General features: G+C 37.0%; 1 long non-coding RNA gene across 16 annotated transcripts in view; it reads left to right on the plus strand.

The window, feature by feature from the left end:
• Positions 1 to 23876, plus strand: part of LOC115031543 (uncharacterized) — a 513648-nt gene that overhangs the window by 454088 nt on the left and 35684 nt on the right. For 14 of the 16 annotated variants that reach the window (XR_015047929.1, XR_015047933.1, XR_015047920.1 and 11 more), the window contains one exon: positions 19856 to 20123. The exons of 1 other annotated variant lie outside the window; for it this stretch is intronic. This is a non-coding gene — a long non-coding RNA (uncharacterized LOC115031543). The remainder of the gene's footprint in view (positions 1 to 19855; positions 20124 to 23876) is intronic. One more of the 16 variants, XR_015047931.1, reaches the window with a different exon arrangement.

A 23876-nucleotide genomic window follows, 5' to 3' on the forward strand; every position in this document is an offset into this window, starting at 1 on the left:
GTTTGGGCTGAAAATAAATAAATTAGAAAAAGTCCTTGGGGGAGATGGTGGCAAAGGAACAAATTACTGTGATCAGTATGACTGAAGTTTTATATTTTTTTTCAGAATTGAAAAGTGATGGATAATTGCTTCACAGGAAGATCCACTTCATAATTCCTTCTAAATAAATAAGGATTACTAGGCCATGCCATGCCAGGAGTGATAACAACCAAAGTGAATATTATTAGCTTGTTTTTATTTTGTTTGCAAACATGGAATAACAAGAGTCTATCTATGTGAGGAAACTTGTAGTTCATAGTTGGCTGTAAAAATTATTGAGTTGACCTTTTGCTAGGATATTTATTCTTGACTCACTGTGTGTAGAATATTTCCATAAACATTTTTTCCTTCAGTTTCTCTATGGCTTACAAAACAAAGAAAATCTCTTAAGATAAAGCTTTCACATTTTTGTCAGTGTGGCAGATGCAAAAGAGTCATCTGTGTATCTCCATACTGAAAAATAATGGATAATTGTAGGAATGGAGAGATCCAATTAATGGTTCCTTGAAAAGAAATAAGGGATTTTGTCCATGTCCTGTTTTCCTGCCACTTCTGCCACATACTATGTGTACTAACAGACAAAGAGAAAATTATTATCTTATCATTATTTTTATGTTTCCACAAACATGAATCAATAAGTGTATATAAGCATGAGCATATACACATTTCATACTGTACTGTGCCATTTATTCAGTTGTACTTGTTTTGTGATATTTATTCTTAACTGATTGTATGTGGTATACTACCATAAATATTTTTGTCATTAGATGTTCTATGGTTCACAAGCCTATAAGAATTTCTTATATCTTGGGTATCGTAAGTTTTGGGCTAATATCCACTTATCAGTGAATACATATTGTGTGAGTTCCTTTGTGATTGTGTTACCTCACTCAAGATGATGCCCTCCAGGTCCATCCATTTGGCTAGGAATTTCATAAATTCATTCTTTTTAATAGCTGAGTAGTACTCCATTGTGTAAATGTACCATAATTTCTGTATCCATTCCTCTGTTGAGGGGCATCTGGGTTCTTTCCAGCTTCTGGCTATTATAAATAAGGCTGCTATGAACATAGTGGAGCATGTGTCCTTCTTACTGGAACTCACACAATATGTATTCACTGATAAGTGGATATTATCCCAAAACTTAGGATACCCAAGATATAAGATACAATTTGTTAAACGCATGAAACTCAAGAAGAATGAAGACCAAAGTGTGGACACTATGCCCCTTCTTAGAATTGGGAACAAAACACCCATGGAAGGAGTTATAGAGACAAAGTTTGGAGCTGTGATGAAAGGATGGACCATCTAGAGACTGCCATATCCAGGGATCCATCCCATAATCAGCTTCCAAACGCTGACACCATTACATACACTAGCAACATTTTGCTGAAAGGACCCAGATATAGCTGTCTCTTGTGAGACTATGCCGGGGCCTAGCAAACACTGAAGTGGATGCTCACAGTCAGCTATTGGATGGAACACAGGGCTCCCAATAGAGAAGCTAAAGAAAGTACCCAAGGAGTTAAAGGGATATGCAACCCTATAGGGGGAACAACATGATGAACTAACCAGTACCCCGGAGCTCTTGTCTCTAGCTGCATATGTATCAAAAGATGGCCTAGTTGGCCATCACTGGAAAGAGAGGCCCATTGGACTTGCAAACTTTATATGCCCCAATATAGGGGAATGCCAGGGCCAAAAGAATGGGAATGGGTGGGTAGGGAAGTGGGGGGGTATGGGGGACTTTTGGGATAGCATTGGAAATATAATTGAGGAAAATACGTAATAAAAAATATTAAAAATTAAAAAAAAAGAATTTCTTAAGTCAAGTGTTCATGCATTTTGGCTGTTTGATATATGGGATGGAGTGGTCTGTTTATTTAGTGTAATCTCCATATGTTGTTCAGGCCCTTGATATGCTACTGAAAACAGTTTCACTAGTTTCCTTCAGAGCTAGAAAGTAATATTTTTCAGTGTTGTTTCTATTTTGCTGAAAGATGAATATTCTTGGGGATGGTACAGAGAACCTAACACCCTATAGAAAGAATTTGTACTGTATTAGGGCTTAATGAGAAATAAAAGAGTGTGGCATAATGAGAAATAGAGCAGTGACACTCTCCTGATTAATTTCTGAGTTTGAGTCAGTTTTAACAAGCTCCTGGAAGTTCACCATAGGTTTCATATACTGATCAGTCTTTCAACACACAGCCCAAAGCAAAAATCTTTACTAATTTTTTCTTCTTCTCAATACCTATCTTTGGTCTTTATCTTTTTAAATATTAGATTGGTTAGACATTTTCTCCTTAAAATATGTAGTATGTGGTTTGTAAAAATTGTAATTTCTATGGAATTATTTTTTGTCCTTCCTCTTCAATACTAAACATTTGCATTTATTCATATTCTTTTAATCTAAAAGCTAACAATTATATGTAATATTAGTGCCCATTCATTTTTGATGCTGTATTTTATTTTTTATTTTATAGTTCTTTGTCTTCCTACAGATTCTTTTTTTAATTTGTAGTCTGCCAGTGAATTAATTTAATTGGAAATTTGTAGGTTCAATGTGAGTAAGTTCTTGAAATTGTATAATTGTAAATGGTAATTTATAATGAGTGTTTACATGTGGAAGAATGTCTGACATTTGAAGAATTAAAAAAAACAGAGAATCAGAGAAAAAAATCACATATTCATTCAAAAATATGGCTGGGGACATGAACAAAAGGAGCATTTTCAAGAGAAGAAACTAAACTGATAAGAATTATGTAAAAAATATTTGTTGTCCCTTATAGGTAGGGAACTGCAATCAAAACAACTCTGAGATTTATCCCTCACAGGCAGCACCACAAAAATTAACAAAAACAACATACTGAAAGTGTGTGAGGATGAGAGAAACTCCATTCGCTTTTTGTAGGATTCCAAAATTATATTGCCATTATGAAAAATCAATGTGGAAAATTCTAACAATGAAGATGTATATGTACATGTGTGTGTGTGTGTGTGTTTGTGAGTGTGTGTGTGTGTGTGTAAAGTATGTGTGTATGTATATATATATATATATATATATATATATGCTAAAATCACTCACTATCCTCCTTTATAAATGCTTGCTCAGTCACATAGCTGCTCTAGTCACAAACTCACAATAGCTATGAAATGAAAACAACCTAAATTTTTTTCAACTGATAAATGAAAAATTAATATATGGAGAGAGAGAGAGAGAGAGAGAGAGAGAGAGAGAGTTGTGTATGTGATACTGTTCATCTGTAATGAGAAATGAAATTATGTACTTTACAAGCAAAGATAAATAGACCTAGAAACAGTCATATTGGATGAGATTCCCCAGACCAAGACAGGCAAATCTCACATTTTCCTTATTGGAGATTTCTATCTCCTCCTGTTGTTCAGATGTGAATACATACCATGAAATAACAGAAGAAATAATAAAACTAAAACGGAGCTATTTCTGTGATAGGTGATTGGGAAAGCAGAGAAGAGAGTACAGCAAGACACAAGTGATATGATGGGAAAAGAGAACGGTGCTCTATTTAGGAAAAGGAATGTAGACAAATACAGAAAAGCAAGTAGGAGAATAGAAGAAAAGTGAGGGTGTCTGGGAAAATTATTAAAAATCATACTATTAATTATTTTCTGAAAGTAAGAAAAGAAGGAAGAAAAGAATGAATGAATGACCAAAAAACAAAGGTGGGAAGGAAGAATTCGAGGGAGGGAAGAAGGAAAGAAACAACTATATCATATGTCTGTATGTAAATGTGCATATATAGTATCCATGACATTTTTTAAATTTTGACTGGCAGTGTTCCTTCTGGTAAAATATCAACTAATAAAAGCCCCAACAGACAAGAGGAGACCAATTTTCAATTATTGGTCAAGCTTGCCTAATTGACTCCCCAAACCAAATTATCCAAGTCTAGTGAAGCCATGAATTTTAAGAACATAAAATCGCCATTCTACTACACCTTCATAATTCCATACTGCATTCTATATATGCTTCTTTATACCCAGTTCAGAGTATAGGTCTGATCAAAAGGAACGTACATATCATATCTGATGAGTATTATTCTGTCCAAAAGCCTAAGGCATGGGGATTTAAGTAGCTCAATGTTACAATGCCTGACCAGTGTATAAGAGTTTCTTGGTTGAAATCCCAGAATCTCAGTGAAAATTTGTTTGTAGCACATGCATGATAGTTCGAACTTTAAAATGACCTCAAGCCAAGCCTGCCTTACAGAGTTCTATCCCAGAAAATCTTATGTCAAAGAAGAGAATTTACTTCCACAATTTTCCCTTGGACCAAAGAAAATACATACTTCCATAAATAAATGAAAATTTAATGACTTAAATTGAAGAAACATGAAACCATCAGTTTATCAGTAACCATGCTGAATTAAAAAAAAAAACAGACTTATTTTCAGACAGTTTTATTTTCTGATCATGGTTCCTCCCTTATCATCCCTCATTTTGTCTCTCTGTAGAAAATATATAGGCATATTTAACAAAACAGAATAAAGTAAAATAAAAAGAGAAAAAGCACCAAAATCACAGACAGACAAAGATACATGCCTTTTCACAAACCACATAAAATGCAAAATTCAAATCACAATATAAAAGCAAATTACTAGTAAAGAAAATCAAACACAGTCAGAACATTCTGAGTCAACTAACAAAATATTGTCAAAATAGCATTGAGTTCATATGAGTTAGCTGGGTAAAACTCGTCATGAGCCTTCCATCTGAGTGTGGTTTATACCCCCGTTGATTCACCATCAGGGTAAACTAGTTTTCCTTTGGGAGTAGTTGTCATCCGGAGGTAGCTTCCTGGTTAGAATTGAGCAATTAGATCCACTTCTTACTCTCAGCACTGACTTGAATCTGTGCAGATCCTGTGTATGCTGTTCCGATATATTTGAGTCAGTCTTTTCTTTATGTGTTTACATTTCAAATGTTTTCCCCTTTTCCAGTTTCCCTTCCAGAACCCTCCCTATCCTATCCCTCTCCCTGCTGCTTCTAAAACAGGGATCTCACTCCCACCTACCCACTCCTATCTCCTCAGCATCCTCGAATTCTTATTGTGCCTGGAAGGCATTGTTTCCCTGGTTACATTCCTCCATGCCACACTGGCTATTAGAATCTCTGTAACTCTCTTCTGCAAAGTTTCATAACCATACAATGGAGTTTGGATAGATATATCTCATTTATGACTAGGTGATCCAATGTCTCTCATTCTATGTACATTGTCCAGTCTAGGTTTCTTTTCCCCTTTGTTCCCATCTACTACAGATGGTAGCTTCTCTGATGAAGCACTGATTAATGGGTTATGACAAAATGTCATTAAGAATCATTATATTATTTCATTTCATTACAACAAGATCATTTGACTTTCTCCTATGTCCATTAATAACTTAGTTCCATATGTTTGGATACAAGAAATATTTTCGTTCTCATGGAGTGGGCATTAAATCCAATCATACAATGATTGTTCACTTCCACAATATTTCTGCCACTATTTTACCAGTGTATCATATAGGTCTGTCATGATTGTAGATTAAAGAGGTTAGAATTGGGCTGGTTTCTAAACTAATTTCCAGAAAGCGTGCAGAATAATTCACAGTAACATTATTACTATTCGGGTGGAGTGAAGGTTTCAATTAGGCACATGCTTGATTTCTCTGTGTTCAATGAGACAATGCAGGTATTATTATCTTCAATAGAGCCATGCCATCAATTTGTGTTGGTAATAGCCTGACTTGTTTGAGTGTTTCCATGAAGACTCTTTGTCCAAGATATCAATTATACATAACTCATAACTAGGATTAGAGGTCTCATTTAATGAAAAATGAGTAGTTTGGGGAAACTTTCCCAGTTATTTAGTTTTTTATTTATATTTTTCATCTATATATATATTAACATCTCTACTGTATAAGATTACTATAACTCCTTGAAGATGATCCACAGTTCTATTTTTCGATCTCAGTATTCCATCCCTTATTTATCCCCAAATTTATCATCTCTCCCTATCGTCTTCATTTTTATATATGCTATTTCTACTTCCACTAGAAATCCTTCCCTCCCTTCTATTATCTTTTGCTATACTTTACCTTTGTGAATTTAAGAATTCATAATGCTAGTAGCTAGGGCGCAGGGTCGGCTGACACTCGCCAGCTACCCACAAGACCCGCCACAGGATCTTAAGACTTCTGGTGAGTGGAACACAGCTTCTGCTCCAATCCAATTGCGCTCGGGACCTGAGACTGCATTAGTTAGGGAAGCAGAAAACCTGCCTGAGTAGGGCCACAAGCCTCTTCGGGTCTGACCAGCACTTGGGTAGCTAGAGCGCAGGGTCGGCTGACACCCGCCAGCTACCCACAACACCTGCCACAGGATTTTGAGACTTCTGGTGAGTGGAACACAGCTTCTGCTCCAGTCCAATCACGCGGGACCTGAGACTGCTTGGGTTGGGGAGGCAGAAATCCGGCCTGAGTAGGGCCACAAGCCTCTTACAGTCTGAACAGCACCGGGGTAGCTAGAGCGCAGGGTCTGCTGACACCCACAAGCTACGAACGACACCTGCCACAGGATTTTGAGACTTCTGGTGAGTGGAACACAGAGTCTGCTCCAATCTTTAAACAGTGACAACAATAACAACTAATCCCAGAGATTACCAGATGGCGAAAGGTAAACGTAAGAATCTTACTAACAGAAACCAAGACCACTCACCATCATCAGAACCCAGCACTCCAACTTTGCCCAGTCCAGGGCACCCCAACACACCGGAAAAGCTAGACCCGGTTCTAAAAGCATATCTCACGATGATGGTAGAGGATATCAAGAAGGACTTTAATAACACACTTAAAGAAATACAAAAGAACACTGGTAAACAGGTAGAAGACATTAAAGAGGAAGCACAAAAATCCCTTAAAGAATTGCAGGAGAACACTGCTAAACAGGTAGAAGACATTAAAGAGGAAGCACAAAAATCTCTTAAAGAATTGCAGGAGAACACTGCTAAACAGGTAGAAGACATTAAACAGGAAGCACAAATATCCATTAAAGAACTGCAGGAAAACCAGACCAAACAGGTGATGGAATTGAATAAAAGCATCCAAGACCTAAAAAGGGAAGTAGAAACAATGAAGAAAACCCAAATTGAGGCAACACTGGAGATAGAAACACTAGGAAAGAAATCTGGAACCATAGATACGAGCATCAGCAACAGAATACAAGAGATGGAAGAGAGAATCTCAGGTGCAGAAGATTCCATAGAGAACATCAGCACGACAATCAAAGAAAATACAAAATCCAAAAAGATCCTAACTCAAAATATCCAGGAAATCCAGGACAAAATGAGAAGACCAAACCTACGGATAATAGGAGTAGATGAGAATGAAGATTTTCAATTCAAAGGACCAGCAAATATATTCAACAAAATTATAGAAGAAAACTTCCCAAACCTAAAGAAAGAGATGCCCATGAACATACAAGAAGCTTACAGAACTCCAAATAGACTGGACCAGAAAAGAAATTCCTTCTGACACATAATAATCAGAACAACAAATGCACTAAATAAAGATAGAATACTAAAAGCAGTAAGGGAAAAAAGTCAAGTAACATATAAAGGCAAGCCTATCAGAATTACACCGGATTTTTCACCAGAGAATATGAAAGCCAGAAGGGCCTGGACAGATGTTATACAGAAACTAAGAGAACACGAAAATCCATCAATGTAATCCATTATATAAACAAACTCAAAGACAAAAACCACATGATCATCTCGTTAGATGCTGAAAAAGCATTTGACAAATTCCAACACCCATTCATGGTAAAAGTCTTGGAAAGATCAGGAATTCAAGGCCCATACCTAACCATGATAAAAGCAATATACAGCAAACCAGTAGCCAACATCAAAGTAAATGGTAAGAAGCTGGAAGCAATCCCAGTAAAATCAGGGACTAGACAAGGCTGCCCACTCTCTCCCTACCTATTCAACATTGTACTTGAAGTCCTAGCCAGAGCAATTAGACAACAAAAGGAGATCAAGGGGATACAAATCGGAAAAGAAGAAGTCGAAATATCGCTTTTTGCAGATGATATGATAGTATACATAAGTGACCCTAAAAATTCCACCAGAGAACTCCTAAGCCTGATAAATAGCTTTGGTGAAGTAGCTGGATATAAAATTAACTCAAGCAAGTCAATGGCCTTTCTGTACACAAAGGATAAACAAGCAGAGAAGGAAATTAGGGAAACAACACCCTTCTCAATAGTCACAAACAATATAAAATACCTTGGTGTGACTCTAACTAAGGAAGTGAAAGATATGTATGACAAGAACTTCAAGTTCCTGAAGAAAGAAATTATAGAAGATCTCAGAAGATGGAAAAACCTCCCATGCTCATGGATTGGCAGGATCAACATTGTAAAAATGGCTATCTTGCCAAAAGCAATCTACAGATTCAATGCAATCCCCATCAAAATTCCAACTCAATTCTTCAACGAATTGGAAAGGGCAATCTGCAAATTCATCTGGAACAACAAAAAACCTAGGATAGCATAAACTCTTCTCAAGGATAAAAGAACCTCTGGAGGAATCACCATGCCTGACCTAAAGCTGTACTACAGAGCAATTGTGATAAAAACTGCATGGTACTGGTATAACGACAGCCAAGTAGACCAATGGAACAGAATTGAAGACCCTGAGATCAACCCACATACCTATGGTCACTTGATCTTTGACAAGGGAGCAAAAACCATCCAGTGGAACAAAGACAGCATTTTCAACAAATGGTGCTGGCACAACTGGCGGTTATCATGTAGAAGAATGCGAATTGATCCATTCCTATCTCCTTGTACCAAGGTCAAATCTAAGTGGATTAAGGAACTTCACATAAAACCAGAGACAATGAAACTTATACAGGAGAAAGTAGGGAAAAACCTTGAAGATATGGGTACAGGGGAAAAATTCCTGAATAGAACAGCAAAGGCTTGCGCTGTAAGACCGAGAATCGATAAATGGGACCTCATAAAGTTGCAAAGCTTCTGCAAGGCAAAAGACACCTTCAATAAGACAAAAAGACCACCAACAGATTGGGAAAGGATCTTTACCTATCCTAAATCAGATAGGGGACTTATATCCAATATATATAAGGAACTCAAGAAGGTGGACTCCAGGAAATCAAATAACCCTGTTAAAAATGGGGCTCAGGGGGCTGGAGAGATGGCTCAACGGGTAAGAGCACTGACTGCTCTTCCAAAGGTCCTGATTTCAAATCCCAGCAACCACATGGTGGCTCACAACCATCCGTAACGAGATCTGATGCCCTCTTCTGGAGTGTCTGAAGATAGCTACAGTATACTTACATATAATAAATAAATAAATATTTAAAAAAAAATGGGGCTCAGAACTGAACAAAGAATTCTCACCTGAGGAATACCGAATGGCAGAGAAGTACCTGAAAAAATGTTCAAAATCCTTAATCATCAGGGAAATGCTAATCAAAACAACCCTGAGATTCCACCTCACACCAGTCAGAATGGCTAAGATCAAAAATTCAGGTGACAGCAGATGCTGGCGAGGATGTGGAGAAAGAGGAACACTCCTTCATTGTTGGTGGGATTGAAAGCTGGTACAACCACTCTGGAAATCAGTTTGGCTGTTCCTCAGAAAACTGGACATAATACTACCAGAGGATCCAGCAATACCTCTCCTGGGCATATATCCAGAAGATGTTCCAACCGGTAAGAAGGACACATGCTCCACTATGTTCACCGCAGCCTTATTTATAATAGCCAGAAGCTGGAAAGAACCCAGATGCCCCTAAACAGAGGAATGGATACAGAAAATGTGGTACATTTACACAATGGAGTACTACTCAGCTATTAAAAGGAATGAATTTATGAAATTCCTAGCCAAATGGATGGATCTGGAGGGCATCATCCTGAGTGAGGTAACATATTCACAAGGAACTCACACAATATGTACTCACTAATAAGTGGATATTAGCCCAAAAACTTAGGATACCCAAGATATAAGATACAATTTGTTAAACGCATGAAACTCAAGAAGAACGAAGACCAAAGTGTGGACACTATGCCCCTTCTTGGAACTGGGAACAAAACACCCATGGAAAGAGTTACAGAGATAAAGTTTGGAGCTGGGAAGAAAGGATGGACCATCTAAAGACTGCCATATCCAGGGATCCATCCCATAATCAGCTTCCAAACTCTGACACCATTGCATACACTAGCAAGATTTTGCTAAAAGGACCCAGATATAGCTGTCTCTTTTGAGACTATGCCGGGGCCTAGAAAACACAGAAGTAAATGCTCACAGTCAGCTATTGGATGAATCACAGGGTCCCCAATGGAGGAGCTAGAGAAAGTACCCAAGGAGCTATAGGGAACTGCAACCCCATAGGTGGATCATTATTATGAGCTAACCAGTACCCCAGAGCTCTTGACTCTAGCTGCATTTGTATCAAAGATGGCCTAGTGGGCCATCACTGGAAAGAGAGGCCCATTGGACTTGCCAACTTTATATGCCCCAGTACAGGGGAATGCCAGGGCCAAGGGGTGGGGGTGGGTGGGTGAGGGACTGGGGGGGGAGTGTATTGGGGACTTTTTGGATAGCATTGGAAATGTAATTGAGGAAAATACCTAATTTAAAAGAAAAAAAAAAAGAAAATTTCTCACTGAGTATTTTGTGGAGAAGATAAGAGCTGACTGAAATTTTGAATATTCTAAAACTTTAGATGAGATAATAGGAAAATGCATAGATTGAATATTGTTCAACGCATGGATTGAATGCATAGAAAATGCATAGATTGAATATGTTTGCATGCAGCAAACATAAGGAGAATAGCAACTTTCACTGTGTCCTATTATATATGATGCAAAGTTGACAAAATCACTCAATTTCACAGCAGTGAGTGTTGTGGCTAATCAATAGGCAATAGGCTTTTTAGCTCTCCATGGTCAACTAGAGTTTCCAGGTCTACTATCCTCCAAAGCCATCACATAGATCCCACTTTTCCTCGTGTGTGCTTGTCTATTTCTTGTCACCAAATGTTTCCTAAATCCTGTGTTAGCCTAAATTACCAGGAAAATGGATTGTATGTCAGTGTATAAAGTTTGTAACACTTTTGGTGAGTGTAAATGTAGGAGTAATTTGTATATGTGGTGGGGTGTTCTCATATCTCAATGTGTATTAGAAGTCAGAAAGCAACTTGAACAATTCAGTTTTTATTTCTTTACACTATATAGAACCTAAGGACCAAATTTTTGGCAATAGCCTCTGTGGAATGCAAATTTACTCTCTAAATAATCTTCCTGCATCAGTGCACTAGTCAGCACATCACCTAGAATCTCCACTGATCTCTACAGAAGCATCACTGGCAGGGACTAGCCTCCAGCCAGGCTTCAGTTTGTAAATCTGTTGTCCAAAATTGTACATAACTCACTGTTGTAGGATATTGGATCACATTATGAACATATATATTGTGTAATTTACTGAAAAAAAAAACACTCTTTTGGATTATGGTGTCACTCAACCCTTACCAAACACCCTTAATCCCCTTAGTGTACACCAAATACTGGATCTGACTTTATTTGACTTAAACAACATGGGAAATCCTACTTAATCTCAGCCATTATCTTTCATTTTTCTTTTGTTGTTTTCTTTTGTTTTTAATACTAGCTTACTATGAATCTCCTTCAATATGTTTTATGTACTTTTACTGCTCTCACTGAAACATTTCTAAAGACCTAGCTAGGGCAAGGAGTATGGAAAGACACAAAGAAAAAAAGCCAGAATTAGGGCATTTGTGATATGAAAATTTCTTTGCTGAGGTTAATTTTGCCACACTTCATAAACTTTAGGGCTTCAGTTTACTTAGCCAGTATAGGAAGACTCACAAAAACAGAAAGACTTCAAACCAGAGTGCTAAATAGGTGGAATTCTGTGAGGTTATTGTTGGAGAAAATCAGGTGCAGTTTGGTGCTAAGTTAAACACAAGTACTCCCTGTGGTCTTTTGTTCAAATTTATACAATTTAAAACATATCCAACACTAATGTACTTGAGTTTTACTGTAAGGGAAGACTGTAGGTTTGATATGGCCATTAAAGCCACACATTTGAAAGCCATGCTGGTCTTTCAAGGTTTCTTTGCCGACTCAACTCATTAGGAAAGCATACAATGCTGAATTTCCCTCTTTACAGTTTTCTATGTCAGGATAAAATGTATACATGATGTATACATATATAGTTATTAAAAGAAATGCATTTCCTTGATAGTTATTACTATACATAAATATTATATAATGATATGCATTAAATGCATATTATAGGACAGTTTATTTTAAATAATTTGAAAAAATACTGCAATGCACATATACAAAGAAGGAAAACTCATTGGGTTCCACAAATTTCTGTGTGTGTATGTGTGTTCATCACTTCAATGCATGTCAAGCATGTTCATTTTCACCCATATACTCAATCATATGCCAAAATATGTGTCCTGTTTCAAATCCAGCATCTACATATTCTGTGAAAGGAAAGAAGCACATAATATACTATACTGAAGTAATGTTTATTTCATATAAAGAATAAACTACAGAATTTAGATATTAATTTAAAATTTTTAAAAGTGTTCTAAGAATATTATGAGGTACCAATATATAAGAAGTTCATACAAAGTATCTAATCATTTACAAGAACCCAGCAAATGAGACAGATAAAACAGAATGACACATCAGGGAATACAGCAGAGATACCTCACATACCCTTTGTCTATAGTCATTGCATATTCGTGGGTGATAATTAGCCTGTGTTCCATTTGTGACAATGTTTGAGAATCATTGTTGCAAATACTACAACATATGGTATAACATTCTGCACTCCATCACTATCCACACAACAAACCTATTTTGTTGACTTTGTCAAATTGTGAAATGTATTCCCGAGAGTATGTGAATACCAAGAATGAATAAACTAGGGTTTGTAGCCCCATATATACATGGATATAAATAAAAATTATCTGACCAATTAGCTATCTTTAGATACCCATGAAAACATCCAGTGCAGGGATTGAGTCACTTTTAATTTAATTGGCAGACAATGGGTCTTCAATGCAATCCTCAAAACATCCAAACAGTTTCTAATATTCTACCTATCTCTATCCAAACTATCAGTAAGGAACCATTGATGAAAACAGTTTCTCTACTGAACACAAAGTTGCTGAGCTGGCAAGGGAAGGTACCAAGGCCTCACACTATTACTGAGGCTATGAAGTGTTCAAAAAAGGAATCTATCATGACTTCCCTCAGAAATACCCAACAAACAGCTGAAAAGAGTCAGATGCAGATATTTGCACCCAACCAATGGAAAGAAGCAGATGACCCCTGTTGTTGAATTTAGGAAGGTTAAAAGAAGCTGAGGAGAAAGGCAATCCTGCAGAAGGACTATCAGTCTCAATCTGGACTCCCAAGATCTCTCAAACACTGGACTGCCAAAAAGATAGCATTCACTAGCTAATATGGGCCCCCCCCAACACATATACAGTAGAGGACTTTCGTGTCTGTGATCATTCAGAGACAATGCACGTAACTCTCAAGAGACTGGAGGCCCTAGGAAGTTTAAATGCCAGGTGTGGTGGGAGGTAGAGGCATCCATGTAGAGACAAGGGGTGCAGAGGAGGTGTGGGACATCAAGAAGTCAGAGTAGTTGGGGGTGGGGACAGGGAATGGAAAATGGAATGTAAACAATAAATTAATTTTTTTAAAAGAAAAAAAGTTTGACTAAAAATATCGCTGAGCTGTTGTCTCTGTAGAACCTTTACCCCAAACATTACAGCATAGTTGTAATGGCAAGTTAATATTCAGGTTATCAAAACAGTAATGTAAAAACAAATACAGCCATAACCCCCTTATCTTCAATGTTGTATTCCATGTAAAATATGTGAGAGTACTGATGGCACAAATCTTGTCAGATTAACTATTTAATAATGGGTTTGAATTAAGGATGAGTCCACAAAATTTAGCCCAAACTGTTACTCCTTGGCTGACACAGAGCTTAAAACTAGATGTTCCCTTGACCTAAGAGAAAAGAAAATAATCATCTAAAAAATAAAAAATAGAAAAAATAAAAGTGATGAAATGTCCCCTAAACATAGTCTTTCTGCTGTACACATAGACTAGTACCTTGTTCAGCTTTGAGCAGAGAAGTTTTCTGCAGTATATGGGAAGAAATGCAGAAACCCTCAGCCAGATGCAGCATAGAGATGAGAGACTTTGGAACAAACAGCCTTAAATGTGATGTATCCATCAATTCCCTCCTGTCAGAGCTCAAGGAACCCCACATAAGTGCAGGTAGAGACTTAACTACTGAAGCATAACTTATACCTGGTGGCACTGAGGAAATCAGTTTTCTCCAACACAGTGACACTAGGTAAATCAGTCACTCCAGGATAAGCCTCATGCTTAAGAGTAATTGATCAACATAAAATGGACTCTGCAGTGTTTTGGGGTTTGTTTGTTTATTTGTTTTGGTTTTTTGAGGTATGGGTGAGTTGTAATTCGATTATAGTTTGGTGGGACTTTTTGACATGCTTTTATTTTCTTATTTTAGAGGGTTTTGTTGTTATAATAGATTCTGGTGGTTTTTTTGGGGGGGAAATTAAACTTGCTTGGTTGTTAAAAAAATTGAATAGGGAAGGACATTGGGAAAGGGAAGAAGATCAAAATATACTTAGATTTAAAACGCATTTTCAATAATAAAAGAGAAAAATGGAAAAATGACAAAACATATCAAAAACAAAAACAACCAAAGAAAAATGATCATATGGCATACATTAATTGATTTTACTTTTCTCCTTTAAAATTAAAGGGATGTTCTCATCCCTGTATGCTCCCTTTTTACTCACATGATAAAACTAAATATAGCACATAAAATATATTATTTTTATATAATTCTGAATTGATTTCATCTCCCTATTTACACTCATTCATACATTCTTTAGTTCTTAGGGTAAAAGGTTAATTTATTACATTTCTATAACAGATTATTCATATCTAAATATGAACTAGTTTGCTTTTGGACTAATATTTAGCCTGTTGTTAAGGATAAGAGGAAATATACTACACTATGTAACTGCTTCTCACCTGAAATTAGTATATTTTTTCAGAGCCTAATAAGGTTAGAATACTAGTGAAAGACTAGGAGGACTTAAGGAAATAGAGCAGGGGATTTCTATGAAGAATGTACATATCTTAGCATTTTCCATGAGTGGAAACTAAATCATTAATCTGTTCAAAGAGAAATATCAGGCAGACTTATAACAAGTGCCAGTGATACTGTATAGTAAGGGGATGGTAGTTCCCTTTACATTTTCATACAATCTTTTTTGTCATTTCTTTTGGTAACTGGTCAACATATGAATATATATATATGGTTTACTAAAGTTTTAATTAATAGTTAGTCAATAATTTTATTGATATCAAAAAACACTCAAATATGCACAGATTTTTGTTTTTAAAACACTTTTATTTTAATACAGTTTAATTAAATTATAATTACATCATCATTGTATCATTTTTACATTTCTTTTCTCCCTCTAGATCCATGAATTGGGCCCTCCTCACTCTTACATTGATAGCTTCTTAAAAACATATACATCGTACATACGATTCAAAATATTGGCTTATACAGTTGTCAAAATCCATTTTTATTAACTCTCCTGTTTCTAATATCTTATCGTCATTCTGTTGTAAATAATTTTTCATACTGATTTTATCAATACTTAATGCATAAATATTATTGAACCCTGATGTTCTGTCCATTGTTTTACACTTTTAATCTTCCTAGACCATAGAAGATTGTATTCCTCAAACTAGATGATGAGAAATCCCCTCACAGGAAACCAGAGCCACAAAGTAATAATACCATGGGAAATTTGCTGAGGCCCTATAACATACAAAGTCTATATAGCATCAGAGTCATGGAGCACAGTAACAGTAGCGTACCTGTTAGGAAGAAAAGCCTGACAATATAAGGGGATTTCCCAAATGGGTCAGGTGTTATTCTGAGAATAGCTCTAGTGTTCCTCTGATGGTATATATAGTCTGAAGATCTAAAAACACTCCTCAAGGGCAGAATTTGACAAAAAATTCTTACAAATAGTATCAACGCTATTGTGACTAAACTGTTGGGTTTTTATATCTTAATTTTATTTAATGCAAAGGAATGCTAAATTTGGGGGCTCATGCATATCCATCGATTTAAAAAAAAGCAATAAAAACAATAAAAGAGAAAGGAAGGAGGATGTTAGAAAGAAACGAAAAGAAGAAGGAAAGAATGGAAAGGAATGAAAGGAAGTTATAAGGGAACACATTTGAGAGGAAGAGTGGACTAATGAAAAATAAGGAAGGGGATTGTAGGTAACTGAAAAATGATGCATGGCATGAATGAAATCACTGGAAATTTGAACTTTATGATTTATTCAAAGACTTTAAAATTTGAAAAATTAATAAAACTAAACTAAATTCATCTCATTCACCATTCTAGTTTAGAATGTGTAGTTGAGAAAAATCATGGACTAATCTGATCACGGAGAAAATATGGTTATATCATCTAAAAGTCCTAGGGTACAGATTATCACTGAAGAATGTCATGGCTGAAAACTTCAGAGAATCACTGAAGTGATGAATATGGAGCTAAACAACTTACTAACTTGCTCTCTATGGCTTACTAAACTATCTTTTATTTATTAGAGGACCACACGCCAAAATGAAGGCGCTATTTAGAAAGGCAAGCAGAAATGTTTCAGGGCAATTTATTTATGGTGCTATGACTGGAATAGCATAATTTCTCAGTGTAACACTTGTACTATGTAGGGATCCTGCTTCACTAGCAAGTAATCCATTTAACAGCCATTCTATGGTGAGGTATCCAAAAACAGAGTAAAAGAACAACTTGAGAGACAAATTTTCTTACCTGAGTTCACTGTTTAGCCATCACTCTAGGTTCTATAATATCCAAATCTAAACAAAATGCACAATCAATTACCTGCCTCATTAATAAGAATTTTATTTTATATAATATAATGGCTATAATGTGTAAAACCAGGTATATGTTAGCATTCACATCAGCAACCTAAGATCTAAATTAAACTAGAGATTTTCTAGGGCTAATGTACAAACAAAATATCATTAACAATTTTTGCTGAAAATTGTGTCATGGGGCTGCCTGTGCCCTGGATCACCCACTGCCAGGCCCTACTTCCCATTGGGTTTGGTGTGAGGTGGCAAAGAATCAAGGCACAGACTCCAGAAGCAGTTAAGAAACACCCCAGGAAGCTCATACTAACCTTGCTCCAAGCTCTATCAATACCTTCGACCCTTTTCCCATTAGTCTCAAGAAAGCATCCCTTCTAAACAGCAGTTCCTGATTGGCTGTCATTGGCTGTTGCAGCAATCCTTGGTCTCTCAGGCAGTCCTAAGTTAGATCCTCCTGCAGGAGATGCTGTTGCGGTTGTGTGGCCACCAGAATCTATGAAGAAGGGGTTGCACTGTTCCATATACATTTCCATCCTTTTGTTTTTACTTTTTGACAGCTTAGTGGAAGCTGGGGTAATATTGCCTTGACATTTTTAGCTCCACTTCAGAGGATTCCCAGCATAATGGATTGTGTCTGTCTTAGGTTGTCTTGTCTTCCAGGATCTTATGCATCACTGACCACCAGCCTCAAAGAAATATCACTCAGGAGGCAAGGAGGAGATGAGGAACAGCCTACATAGTGGTCTCATGGATGTCTGCCATCCAAGCTTTGGTCATTTAATTAGGAGGTTGCAATCTGAATTTTTGAGAGTGTTCAGCACCTTGAGGGTCACCTTATTTGTGGTGCACTGCCTGGAGATATGCTGCCTGAGACACTTAAACAAAATTATTATTGGTATGACAACTCCCCCCTCATAATATAAGTGACTATCAATGAGGGGTCAAAAAGCCTCTTAATATTGTTCCATACTGTTCCCAAAATTCCTACATCTAGAGAGAGCACAGATAACCTGGTTATATTGAGGTTAGCTATGTTGTCATGTAATAGCACAGATATTTAAGGAATTTGTCTGACCAGGTGCTTTCTAGATATTGAGGCAAATGTTGTCAGGCTTCAGTGGTGTTATGTACTTGATTAAGGGATTAGGCAGGTTGGTGAAACCTGGGATATAAATAGAATCCTATCCCAACCAAGGGCCAATCGTTCCACTAGTATGTCAATCTGTTGCTGTAAAATGTGGATACCTTGATAAAGGTGTTCATTTAGTACCTCAGGTCCCTGTACTACCTCAGCTAACTTAGAGACAAAAGCGTTAACTGTCTCAGCTGTAGTGGCTGTCTGGGTCAAGGCAAGAACAGCTGTTGTTAACCTGGCAATGCCTTCAGTGAAGGCCACAGTGGTGGCAGCTCTAAAACCAATATTCCCCTTTTTCCTGGTATAGGGGATGCAAGTGAGTCTGGGTCATCAGGGCCAGTGAGTGTCAGCTTGAAAGTTGGTGATATTTACCAAAAGCATCCAAATCCTATTCCCCATCAGAATAGCCATTATTGAATACTGTTCAGGAGGTAATCAGGAGACATTTTCATTAAAACAGTTAAGGCTATCTCTGACAATGGAGCTATTCATGGCGAGAAAGAAGAAGGGACATTGGACACAGACTGGAGTGGCTTTCCAGTCAACCTGGATGCCAGTGGTCACATTCATGCAGCCACCCCAGTGCACACTTTCTCCAACAAGTTCATATGGAAATACACCCCACTAAAGAGGCAGTCACCTTTTAGGAGAGTAAGGGGGCATAAGTCAAGACAATTAGAGGGGCCAAATAAATCCCTATTGATCATAATGTGGTCATAACACCATCTAATGTGATCCCTATTAACACAGAAAGTAATATTGGAAGCATCATGTGAGGTAAATTTTGACATGCCAAGTGTGAAGTTAGAAGACAATATTGGGTATTCCCTAGCTAATTTTATGCCTAGTGCAGTCTGGCAGTGCTCTCAAGGGATAGGAAGTTCTACAAAAGTGATCATTTGAGGGGTCCTAGGACAGTGAGGCAGAGGTGGATGTGATATCTTTCAGGATTTTTAATCAGTAAGGGCATGGGAATTTCCATGCCTAACATGGGTTATATTACTGTGAATGTCCCACATGACCATATTGTGTAGTTGAATGAAAGGACCAATGGATGAGACATTGGTGGTAAAACAGAGAATTTCCTCAGAGGGCCAGGTGCCTTCTAATCACTGTGTAGTAGTGACAAGTCCAAGAAATGCAAACATGTTGAAAGAGAATAAACAGTGTAGGTTAGGGAGTTAACAACCATAGGAAAATAATGGAGTCTGGGGTGGGGGAGCAGGTCCACCAAAGCACAGAGCTGAACAGCCTTCCCAGGCTAAAGAAAAAATAATAATAATACCAGCATTATGATATGTCTCTGCATTCAGTCTTCTTCTGGCTTCTTTAATGTCCCCTGGTCTGTGGCTGGACAAATGTATCTTGAGGGTACCATATTGTCACACTTGCATTCTGGGGGAAACACAAACATAAATTTGCCCCCTTGACATAAAAAGATTGGGTCGTGGCTTTGAAAGGCTATTGAGACCCTTCATCTAACCAATGTGTGGGGAGTGATCCATTGCAAAAACACCCAATGTTTGTAAGCAGGGCCCATTCCTTTCTCTTCAAAATGGAGAAAGTTCACGTTGAACATATCCTCCGCTAATGATAGATGTGGATTTTTTTTAGGGTTCTGTGGAGGTGACTCAATCAAGTGCTTCCTTCAAGTATTTACTCTTTCTAAGATTGCTTGGCCTTGAGGATTATACGCTATCCCAAAGAAGGGACTGATCCTCCATGAGAATAAAAAGGAGATGAACAGCTGATATGAGTAAGCAGCCCCATTGTCAGTCTTCAGTGCCCAAGGCATTCCCATTATGAATATTACCAATTTCATGGCCTTAATAGCATGAGAAGTCTTTTCACCTGCCAAGGCCACAGTGTATATGAAGGCAGAGTAAGTATCTATCATCACATGTATTTACCTAAAATTACCAAAGGCTGGATAATGGGTGATTTCCATTTGCTAGATTGCATTGGGGAGTAGACCTGTATGGTTAACTCTTGATCTGCCAAGGGGCCACAATGGTCCAAGAAGTGAGCACATTTCACAGGAACTTGCAAGATATTTATAGTGTTACATAAGCAATTCTGACAAGAGCTTATGTAAATTCTGAGAGGAAAGTTTAAACTGCTGGTTTAAATAAATATTATAGCTTGTTCTAGCAATTCCATGTCTACAGCCCATTCTGCCATAACACTGCTAAGACCCCTCAAGGGAATACACAATCATGGCCTGAAGGGGGTTCCTTGGGTCATTCTTTTCCAGTGTTGATAAAAAAAGAAGCATCATAACTTTCTATAGAAGGTTGCTAGCTTCAGATGTTAGTTTAACACTGACAGAGGGGCTAATAGGCCCCTCCAAGAGAGAAAAGAAGTGCCTCATATCCTTTCCAAAAGAGATAGGAAATGTTTTAGCCAGTTAATAGTTCCACACAATTGTTATAGTTCTACAAGGAAGTAGGATTTTTTACCATGGTGGATAAGGCCAGGGGCTTAATCTTGTTAGAAGCAGAAAAGCTCAGGAAGGCATATGGAAGCACTCTCTGAATCTTTTCAGGAACAATCTTCAAGATGAATTTTCCAAAGTTAAGCAACAATTGAGAGAATACCTGTACTGACTAGTTTAGTGTCAGCTTGACACAACTGGAGTTATCACAGAGAAACGAGCTTCAGTTGAGGAAATGCCTCCATGAGATACAACTGTAAGGCATTTTCTCAGTTAGTAATCAAGGAGGAAAGGCCACTTTTGGATGGGACCATCTCTGGGCTGGTATTCTTGAGTTCTGTAAGATAGCAGGCTGAGCAAGCCAGGGGAAGCAAGCCAGTAAAGAACATCCCTCCATGGCCTCTGCATCAGCTCCTGCTTCCTGACCTGTTTGAGTTTCAGTCCTGCATTCATTGGTGATAAACAGCAGTACGGAATTATAAGCGGAATAAACCCTATCCTCCTCAACTTGCTTCTTGTTCATGATGTTTGTGCAGGAATAAAAACCCTGACTAAGACAATACCCTCTCAAGATCTGGTAGGCGAAGGTGTGCAAGCATAATATCATCCATGTAATGGACTACAAAGACATATCTGGGGAGTCCTGTATGGCTTTATCCTGACAAATTGCCAGGCTATTTTCACACCTGTGGCAGAACTGCTCACTGATATATTTTAGCTGGTTAGTTCATATTAGGCTCTCATACTATGAAGGCAAAATGGCATCTATTCTGGGAAACCAGAGGGATTTGGATAAAAGCAATCCTTAATATCTAAGTACATGTTACTTGGGTGGAATAGCACTAGGAAGAGGCAGTCCCACTTGAGTATTCATCACTTTTTCCATATGTTCATTAACAGTTCTCAGATCCTGTAGAAGCCTACATTTCCCTGATTTCTTCTGAATGACAAAAATATTTATTATACTTATTATTATTACAATAATAAAAAGTATTATGTATGCTGCTCAAGAATTCCAAATTACTCAAAGATAATTGTTCCAAGACTAGTTCCTTGGAAACAAAAAGCCTAGGTTCCAAAATGGGCCACATGTCCATCTTTCTCTTTGACCTGTTGGATCAGACTGAGACTCAGAAATGTTGGCATTTTCTCCGCACACTATCAACACCCAAGCATCAACTAGAGGAATTGTTTGTCATCCTTCTCACTTTTACTCTAGCACAAATGCTTTATTTTTTTCTCATGGGTTTATTATATGGACCTTGATATAGCCATTCTCATGTATACAACATGCATATCATATCACCTCTCTGTGCACACAAACACACTCAGTGATTATTTTACTCCCCACAACTATTCTTCCTGCTTTGACATTGACTGCTGCTGATTTATCTGTGTCACTAAAGGGCAGCAAGAAACAGGAGATAAAACAGCCCTTTGTCCATTTTGAAAATCCATTCCATGACAAAAATCTGTGTGATAAATTGGCCTCATTCAGTACCCTTAAGCTCATAAACGCTTACATCAATAGGGTGTGTTGACAATACCTTTGCTATTTCTAGGATCATAGATCACTATGATCACGATGAACTATCACTATCACTATTATCACTATGAACATCCACTGCTGCCATCTGACTTATACCTACGCAATCTCTGTGCATTATGCCGGTCTCTGTGAATTCAAATGTGGATCAGTTTTTGTTGTATTTTGGAGTATGTGTTTCCCAGGTGTTTTCCATTCTCATTGGATATTATTACTTTTCTGTCTCCTTTTCTACAAAATTCCCTGATGACTCAAGGCAAGTATTAAATGGAGATATTGTATTAAGGATTGAGTAGTCCAAGTTTTCTACCTCTCTGTATACTGTCCAGTTGTGGGTCTATGTATTCATCCTCATCTACCACAGGAGTTAGCTTCTCTGAAAATAGCCAAGCAACTCTTTCATCAGTGAATATAGAAGAATGTCACTAGGAGTCATTTTACAGTTTTTTCCTTGGTATAGTAATAACATTTGATTTTTCCATAGATTTATCATGTCTAAAATCCATATATCCACAGTTAACCATAATGGAAATTATTGATGACATGAGAGAAAACTTATTCACAGAGTTGGATCCTAAGGGAAGAAACTTAGAATGGTTATGTTAGTAGAGTTTTCTCTTATTTTATATCTCATTTCTACAATGGGATCTCAATTATATTAACTAATATACATGAATGATTATAAAAACCTTAAAACTGTGACAAAATACTATCACTATTTTCCTAATCACTTTTTGAATTGTTGAGGAAAACTTATGATCTAATGATTGAGGCAAATGTTTTGTTTTGACAGTAATTTTACAAAATATTAAGAGTTGGGTTTAGTAACCTACAAATAATCTATGGGATTATGTATATTTTATTCTCTTCTATTATGCAGATAATAAGTAGCAGATAATATTCTCACTCTTTTTACCTAAAGAATTCGTGAGAAAAAGTGAATTGACCATTTATTTTTGTCCTTGGAAAAACCTACTATTATTTTAAAATATTTAAAATGTAATAAAAAATTGACACAGAATAACCCAATCTATATTATACAATGTGCTTTTATAATGATTACAGATACGAGTAAAAATTCTCATTAGTAGCATATACACTGTCATTCAGTGCTTCACCTGGAGTGAAAAAATATTACCAATCTTTTAGATTGCTGTGAAGACTTACATCCTAAAAGATCTTGTAAATCTCAAGCCACAATCAGCATACATCTTGTTTTATGAGTGTATTTTTTCAGTTAATTATTTAACATTGAGAATCATTCTAAAGTCTAAACTTCTCCTCCTATTTACGTAAAATGAACTACTGTATAAATGTACAGATCTCACAATTAAATAGTGTTACTGATAAATTGTTTTTCTTTTGGTGATCTTGAGGTGTGATCTGCCAATTCAGCCCAAGAACTTAGGACCTGCTCCTCATCTATTTAATACGAAAATTGCACAGACACACAGAGGCATAACTATAGACATAATTATAGACCATAATATTTTAGAAAATGGTGCTTGCTTGCTTTCTTGCTTTCAGCTTTACTTATTATTTTCTTATTTGTTTGTTATATTCACTTTTATTGTTTCATATCATTGCATATTCATTGGCTATATTTTTAAATCTAGAATTTTGTGAGTATCTTTCCTTCCGGGAGAAATGCAATA

The sequence above is a fragment of the Mus caroli genome, unplaced genomic scaffold, assembly GCF_978045245.1.
Source record: "Mus caroli unplaced genomic scaffold, Mus_caroli_1 scaffold_8, whole genome shotgun sequence".
NCBI lineage: Eukaryota > Metazoa > Chordata > Mammalia > Rodentia > Muridae > Mus > Mus caroli.